This window comes from Varroa destructor, unplaced genomic scaffold, assembly GCF_002443255.2.
Source record: "Varroa destructor unplaced genomic scaffold, Vdes_3.0 BEIS01000004.1, whole genome shotgun sequence".
Taxonomy (NCBI): Eukaryota; Metazoa; Arthropoda; class Arachnida; order Mesostigmata; family Varroidae; genus Varroa; species Varroa destructor.
Window position 1 is genome coordinate 30598828 of NW_019211457.1, and position 7760 is coordinate 30606587.

General features: G+C 38.0%; 1 long non-coding RNA gene across 1 annotated transcript; it reads left to right on the forward strand.

The window, feature by feature from the left end:
* Positions 1–1434: 1434 nt before the first annotated feature.
* On the forward strand, positions 1435–7375 carry LOC147756073 (uncharacterized). The gene is made up of 5 exons (XR_015326863.1): positions 1435–1568; positions 3443–3625; positions 5098–5161; positions 6145–6466; positions 6980–7375. It is a non-coding gene; the product is annotated as an uncharacterized LOC147756073 (long non-coding RNA).
* The last annotated feature ends 385 nt before the right edge of the window (positions 7376–7760 follow it).

Here is a 7760-nt window from a genome sequence, read left to right on the forward strand (position 1 = left end):
CCCTTTGCTTTATTTAAATAAAACACATTAAAATACATTCGAGAACTTCATAAAACTAAACTTTCCGTATATTTGAAATAATATTAGGGTCAGTTCATTTCCGAAATTCAAGAATATGTTCAGTGGGTAACCGCTCCACCGTACGAGGCGAATAATTTGACAGTTAATTATGCTATATATAACGCATTAGCCCTTAACATTCTCAAAAATTAAGCCCATATAGGCAAATGCTAGCCTCAGCATGATGGAGGCTGAATACAACGACAACTGCATAATTCTACGTTTTGTTAAAAAAATCTTCGTAAACGAATTTTTTACCCGCCACCAATAGGGGACAGTAAAACGGTTTAACTGAATAGGCGAACTCAATTTAATTTGCTCGTAACTTGACGCATTCGGAAAGCAAGCTCATTCTACGGAGAGACAGATCGACAGCTACCGGCATTTTGCTATATTGGTCTACAGGAATTAATGGACAGCATATTTCCACCCAATCCCGATCACCCGCCAGGTGACCTGGCTGTTTGTCGGAGGGAAAGACTACCATTGGCCTTGTTATTGTTAGAGACCACATCATTAGGATTGATCGATTTCACGGTCAATCCTGAAATCGGTCAATTCTATCAATGGCGGCTATCACATTCTGCTAAACGTTCGCAGCGGCGAAACAGGAAGATCGATGTGGTTACTGATAGAGAACGGATGGTTGATACAGAGTATAACAGGTCCGTACATATGTTTCATTCAGGTAAAATGACTCGAGGGAAGTAATGAAGCTAACAGCAATCAAAATGAGGTATGGGGACGGAGAATTCAACAGCGGCGCAAGTGAAATAATGAATTTAGCCTGGGCTCTGGGTTCGTAGTACATTTCCGTGAACGTTTTAGTTATTTTAATTAATTCGGCTATCTAAGTGGACGTGATTAATCACAAGATAAAAATAACACACAATACAAACAAGTTTTATGAACCAGTACACTTGAGCCGTTTTTCAATTCGCGTGTGTTTGCACGGAAAGCAGGCCTTTTCTTGTAAGGCCACTAGGGCATCTAAATAGCTATAATGGAGCTTGAAATAATTTCTATCTAAACATTTCTATAGACGACTTTTTTGTTTTGGGAAGATAGTAGACAACGAGCATCTCCTTCTAGAGCAAATCCATAGTTTCGGTTATGAACGCCATTACGAATGAAAGCGGAGCAGAGCGACCGTATGGAGAGCTGGCTTAAAGCGAATTCGGGGGGCTACACAAGCTTACGTCCACGGCGTCACCTGATACTGCAATAGACAGAGTAAAATGCCAGCTTGCTATAAATCTCCTTGGTGGTCGCTAGCAAAAGGCGCACGAGGGCGTTCGATGTAGACTGCCGTCCGCCCAAAGTGGAAAGTTACGCCTCATGAAACTAGGCACCATTAGGCATTAACGACGTTTGGTTACGTCCATTCCAATTACGAAAACAGGACTCGATTGGGCTGCCTCCTTCCCGATATTTTTTTGTTTATTTGAAGCTAACCTTGTGAGTGTATTCTCAGAACTAAATGGCTCCTTTCTCTAAACGACAAAGAGGTAATAAAAATGTGATCTAAAATTGCAGAAAGCTGTGGATGAGCATAAATTAAAAAAGTATTTAGAAGTCGAAGGATTAAATTTGTCATTTTTTTCTATGATTTTTTATTTATTCGGTTGTGTAAATTGATGGTAATTGTCCACTGCAGACTTGTTGAGATGAAGTAGGAAAAATACAAAATAAAAAAATATTGGCTATATTTCAGTATTTTTTTTAGCTTGCCTCTGTTTTTCGACAGGTTTATTATTTTTCTATCAAAATGCGTTTCGTTTACGATTGAATATTTTTACCGGTGACTTTTGCCGCTTATTTATTTAGTTACACTCATACCGTGGTAAATGTCATTTGCGAAACTCGAACCAGTGATCTCTGTCTTTTTCAGTCCGAGGTTTGGCTGTTTAAGTCAGCATTTTTCGATTATGGCTAAGTTTCTTATGCAATGCAGAATAGAAATTATTGATTTACAAACTGATAAACTCCTGATAAAAACACTAAAAACTGATAAAAAGTCCGAATCGTAGGTATCGTTTTATTTTCCGGATAAAGAGATAATAGCAGACTAATAATGAAATAGAAGAACAGATTCTTAGTTTTATGGTAAATGAGCGAACAGCAGACACTTAAACAGATCATTGAAAGAACGAAAGACTGAAACCTAGACGGAGCAGGTGAGCTTCATCAATGGGGCAGAAACCTTACAATCGCTTAAAAATGGAAGCAGTCTCTATCACTAACAAACACGGTCGATGACCTGAGCCAGTTGTCAAGCCAATGCGTTAATTGTAATATAAGTGATTGTTTTTCTATACCAATACATAAAATTACAGGGATATGAATCCATGCGTTATCTTAATTGTTACTTTTCTTGCGGCCGGCATCGAAAGGGCCTGGCTTCAAGTTTCCTTAGTTCGAGATTTCGCAAAACGAAGCATAGGATTATTGGAAAAAGAGACTTCAATTATATGTTCTTTTCATGCAAATCTAGCTAATTATGGAATAGTCAATTACTTGGATGACCAGGTCGGTTAACGTATCGTTTGTTATACGAGATTTAGCTATGCAGTGAGCCATTGCAGATTTGTACTATCTTAAGTGCGCTCACTTAAAGCTTATTGCTGAGTCATACCGATATGTTTATTGGCATCCCCTTTGAAGTTTCTTATTGAACAGTGCAGACCGGCACAGTTGGCAGAAGAAAATTGCTTCTTCGTTTGACAGATGGCCAGATGATTCGTAAGTTTCCTTACATGACTAAATTTAAAAAATCTCACTAAACATATATTTAGTTGTAATTCGTGTGATCCTTGAGAGTGCGTGGATGAGTTACTGGCTTTTTTTGATGATGGCACACAGACTATCAAAAAGGATTGAAAATAGCACACACAAATCAGCATCTGTAAATGACCTATTTTTTGCTCAATAATGGCATTTTGGTATTATGCTAGTTCTGTAGCTTTTGTTGGAGAGGAAAGGTTCCAGCAAGACTTAATGGACCAAGGACTAAAAAATAAATAAATAAAGAAAAATCGAAAGGCTCAGGATAATAAAACATTTACTAAAGTTCTCTTTTGACACAAAAGTCCAGCACAACTTCTGCGAAAACACTGGGATAAAAAATAAAAGCCACAAATTTTGTACTTTATTGATGTAAACAAAATTAGAAAAACGTCAATCTTATGCAGGAGACGCAACTTACTCATAAGCTACTGGTTCTTTTACCTTAGCCTTCGAATAATTGTTAATTTATTTGTAGTTGGGACCTCGAGTTGGTGGAATTGTATACTAAGATTATGATGAATGGTTAGAATGCCATGTTTTGCTAGCTAATAATACTTTTAAGAGGACTCTTTTTGGTTTTTTTTTTCTTCCTTAGTTGCGTTCGCGCGGACCAAGGGCAACGAGGCATTGTACTCTGGAGGTTCGTAGTGTTTGTTCTTGGTGGCCACCTCGAACAGCTGTAAGGAACGTGTTTCGAGAGCTCGGCAAGCGACTGCTGCATTTTCATAGCATATAACGTTGACACTTCACCTTAGACAAAACACTATACCCTAGTTAGGTGCGTATACACTTAAGAACATATCCTTCAAGGCAAATTCGTTCTAGTAATGCATCCTTCAGTTGCGCCTCCAATCTGTCCGATCTGAGTGAGAGGAATAGTTGGCCAAATGCCAATACTAAACTGCTCGTAGACAGTAACCTCGTGCTTATGCCTGGTCGTTACTAACCATGAACGGTCGACATGTAGGATTTAAATCACAGTTGTATTAGCAATAATACGCAAGGAAAGGCATATGTACAGCAGGTATACCATGGTTTTGCCTATTCGTGTAACTGCGCGAGATCGAAACCCCTGTTTTAAGCTTTAGACGACCTGAACTTATGACTCACGTTTTCTTAGTTAATTCAAAGGACCAAGAAATCTAGAGTACTAAGAGCGCAACGTTCGTTGATACCCACTGATGACAGCGTTCTAACAATCATTAAAAACCACTTTCTCTTTAAATTTACGCAGCCTTAGCCTAGCATGCTGACCTGTGGCTTATAGAAAACTTGTACCTTGCCTGTTGTACGTAGGTTCAGATCGCTGACTTAACGTTCCATTCCATGCAAAAACACGCTGCGTTACCCACAATTAACGAGCCTTCGCTGGACACTGAAAGGCCGTCAGTTCTAGTCGTATCACGTAACGGTAATGACGTCTTTAACAGACAATTCGGCAAGCCGACAAATTCAAGCAAATAGTTCATAGAGAATCTGTCATCTAGGTTTCATTTTATTATCTATTATATCAGTGTAAAGTGTTGAGTATATGGCCTACTAAAGGCAAAAAGTTTTCAATTGTAAAAACTGTGAGCTTTAAGTACAAAATAGAAGGGTAAGCAATACGTTTAATATTGTTCAAAATTCGTATATATTTTTTCTCAGCGTGGTGTCAACAATTTCCGCTGCAAAGCGTCTTATAACAGAAAAATTCAATGAACAGAGTTCCATTAGTATGCACTATCCTGTTGCGTCCATTATGTTAACATAGTTACAACTTTTAAAGCCGCAGAATCTAACGGCGACACTCACACGCGAACTGGACATATACCTAGGACAGCAAAAGGACACAACTTACAAAATCGTTTTATAGCCCAACTTACGTCATATTAGTCCAGTCACATATTTCGACTGCTGCTTGTAACTGAAAACGTTGTGAGTGGCCGTTGTAATGTTACCTTTTATCCCAATCACGTTACGTTAACGCCAACCGCTAAATATAGTCGTACAATTATTTCCCTAAGGATTTATAGTCCGAGCGCTAATCAGAAAGCAACGAAAAATAGAGCTGGCCTAGTTATTATCGAGGCGGCTCTCATCAAGCGGATGTCCGGATTTGACAAAATTATACATTTGCCTCGATCTATGGCTCTGGGCGTGAACTCTTCATGGCCATATACCGAATCTCATTTCCCATAGCAGAACTCCCAACGTTTGCTTAAACTGAATGCAGCACTATGCCTTCTCATCATCTATTCGGTGTTACAGATTTACTGAATATGGAACAGGATCGATGACAGTCAGCAGCTATAACAAGCACCTCTGCGACCAGGTAGGACCGGATGGATTAACCACTGTATCTATGTTGACCAATGATGTTACTATCAACAAGTTAGTTTATTTGATAGAGCCGCTATGTAGCAATTCTCTTCTAGGACAAACAGAAGCTTGTAATGAAAATATTACTAAAAATAATTCTCTATTTCTCTCTAGAAGAGAAAAAAAAACAAAATATTAATTGACATGTTGTCGATAATACTAGGTATTTATTTATATTTTTTTATTTATATTTATTTTTTTATATTTATTTATATATTTAACTCGGTGTGCTTAAGGCGAACATGTATAAGAATCTAATATGGCCGAATATTTATCTGAGCATTATAAGCAGCATGTAGCATGCCAATACATGTGTTATCCCAAAAAATGTGTTTTTTCATGGGCTGATGTAGTTTTATTATGAGATTGGTTAATTATGGCACTTAGTTGAAGATCTTGACTAGGCTGATTCTTGCCGGTCTTAGCCGACTTTTTCGGACCTGGGTACTGTTGAAAAAGCTGAATGAACATATGGCTCCTTTTTGAGCTTTATCCTATAGGGACAACAAATTCTACTTTAAAAAATCGGACTTTTACATTTACTCGATTCCGGCGTAAGGTGGTGATTTTTGCAAGAATGGTAAAAAAGAGTTTTACAGGTCTATTTGAAATGCTAAGAAAGGTAGAGTATAAAAACGAATACGGTTCTAGAACATGATCGTTGTAATATACCAATGGTGTGATAACATACTAATAGTTGATTTTCAAATGGGTTACAAGAATTTGGGTTACATAAGGTGTTAACGCCTCGCAAACTTGGGGGGTTTCTCTTACATATACAAGCCAGGTGAAACTTTTTTAGGCTTTGTATAGGTCGAAATAAACTAGTTATTCAAACTAGTTAGGGATATACTTCAGTGGGAAGACGCGGCCGTTGGGACATTTTTATTGGGTTAACTGCAACAAAATAACAAATTTACTGATCTATCACTGCAGGGTAACTGTAACTGAGAACACGAAGTAAACGCGATTGCTGAGAAACGAAGGTTGACTGAATCATAGGAATCAAACAACCGTCAGTAAATAATTGACACGGGACAACGAAGTACATGCAGTACGGTCCGTATGATGGTTAAATTTGCATATAAAACCAATGTACCTTGAAGCTTACCACCAACCTTGAAGCTGTAAAAACACATTGTTTAGTGCTAGGAAGAGCCAATCACCTGAAGCAGTAGTTAACGGCAGTGACGTACGTAAACCCCGAAACATTTGAATGCAGCACAAATTTAAAGGGGGTAATGGAATGGCTATACAGGTATAGTGCTCCACCTAAACCATAGTTTCTATTAAATAGAGTATAACCCTGGCCAGGGTTGCTAGCCTTAGAATAGGTAGCCGAAGCAAGCCAGCATGATCCTCAGAGCATTACAGTACGACATCGGAATGGAAAAACGATAACTGTAGCAGGATAGCATTGGGCTGCTACCTATGCTATAGCCTACGCAAGGTCAGATGTATCATCAAGTTGAAGCGCGATGACAATACAGGTGCGCAGGGCAAAGTCCACTGGCCTGTCTAGTATATATCTAAACGATACTCGGAATAATGGTACCGTATAAATCAATACTACAGTATAGGTATGATCTTTTTTCTTTCTTCGTGTCTGGATGCAGCTGTACGTATTACGTGAACTATTAGTCGTCTGTTTTCTGATCTTCAGCATATTGCCAACCCGTAGAACACGGCCCTCAATATTCTAGAATTTCGCTCAGCTAATTAAAAAGGTTACACTATCAAATAAATGAAAGATGTTTTTCTTACTTTCCAGATCTAATATATTTTAAATGGTCTTGAGCGCTTCTCCGATGCACTTCTGCATGCAAGCGGCACCTTCGCGGAAAACTGGAGCAGAAATATTATAGTTCTACACAAAAAAAAAAGATAATATAGAAGCAAAACGTATGCTACCGGTCATATTTCTAATCTATTTTGCACGTACACTAGTGTGTGCATTAGAATGTTTTTATTAACATATTATATATATATAAACATAGTAACATAACGTTAATAAACTAATCCATGTAAATTATCCACAAAACAACTAAGGATAACATTCAAGGCATCCACATAAACAAGACTGATTGTAAAGGGGTTATACTAGAAACCATAAAGCATATGATTCTTTATTTATAGAATAAAAACTTTATTTTTACAAGACTCGCAGCTGAAGATTTATTTATTGTTGTCATTATTAATGTATTTCCTCACAATAGCCGCAAGTTCGATTCTTGTTTTTTCCTGTTTCCTGTTTGTCCTAAAACAAATGTCTGAAAACTATGTATTTCCAAAAATTGTAATTCTAAAGTTTACCGCAATCTAGGGATATAAAACAAGATCAGTTCGGCGATGTCACTAGTTTGCTTAGCGGGACTCGGAGTCACGCTGCAAATTTCTTCGAGGAGACGGCCCAGAAGAGGATTAAAACCTACTGAAAAATCGATGATTGCAGATGGCCCTTGGAATCGAGTGCGTTCATTACTGCAAGCTGAAAACAATGAAGCAACTCCTGTGTTAAGATCTCATGAGCCGCAGCAGGGATACATACAGTA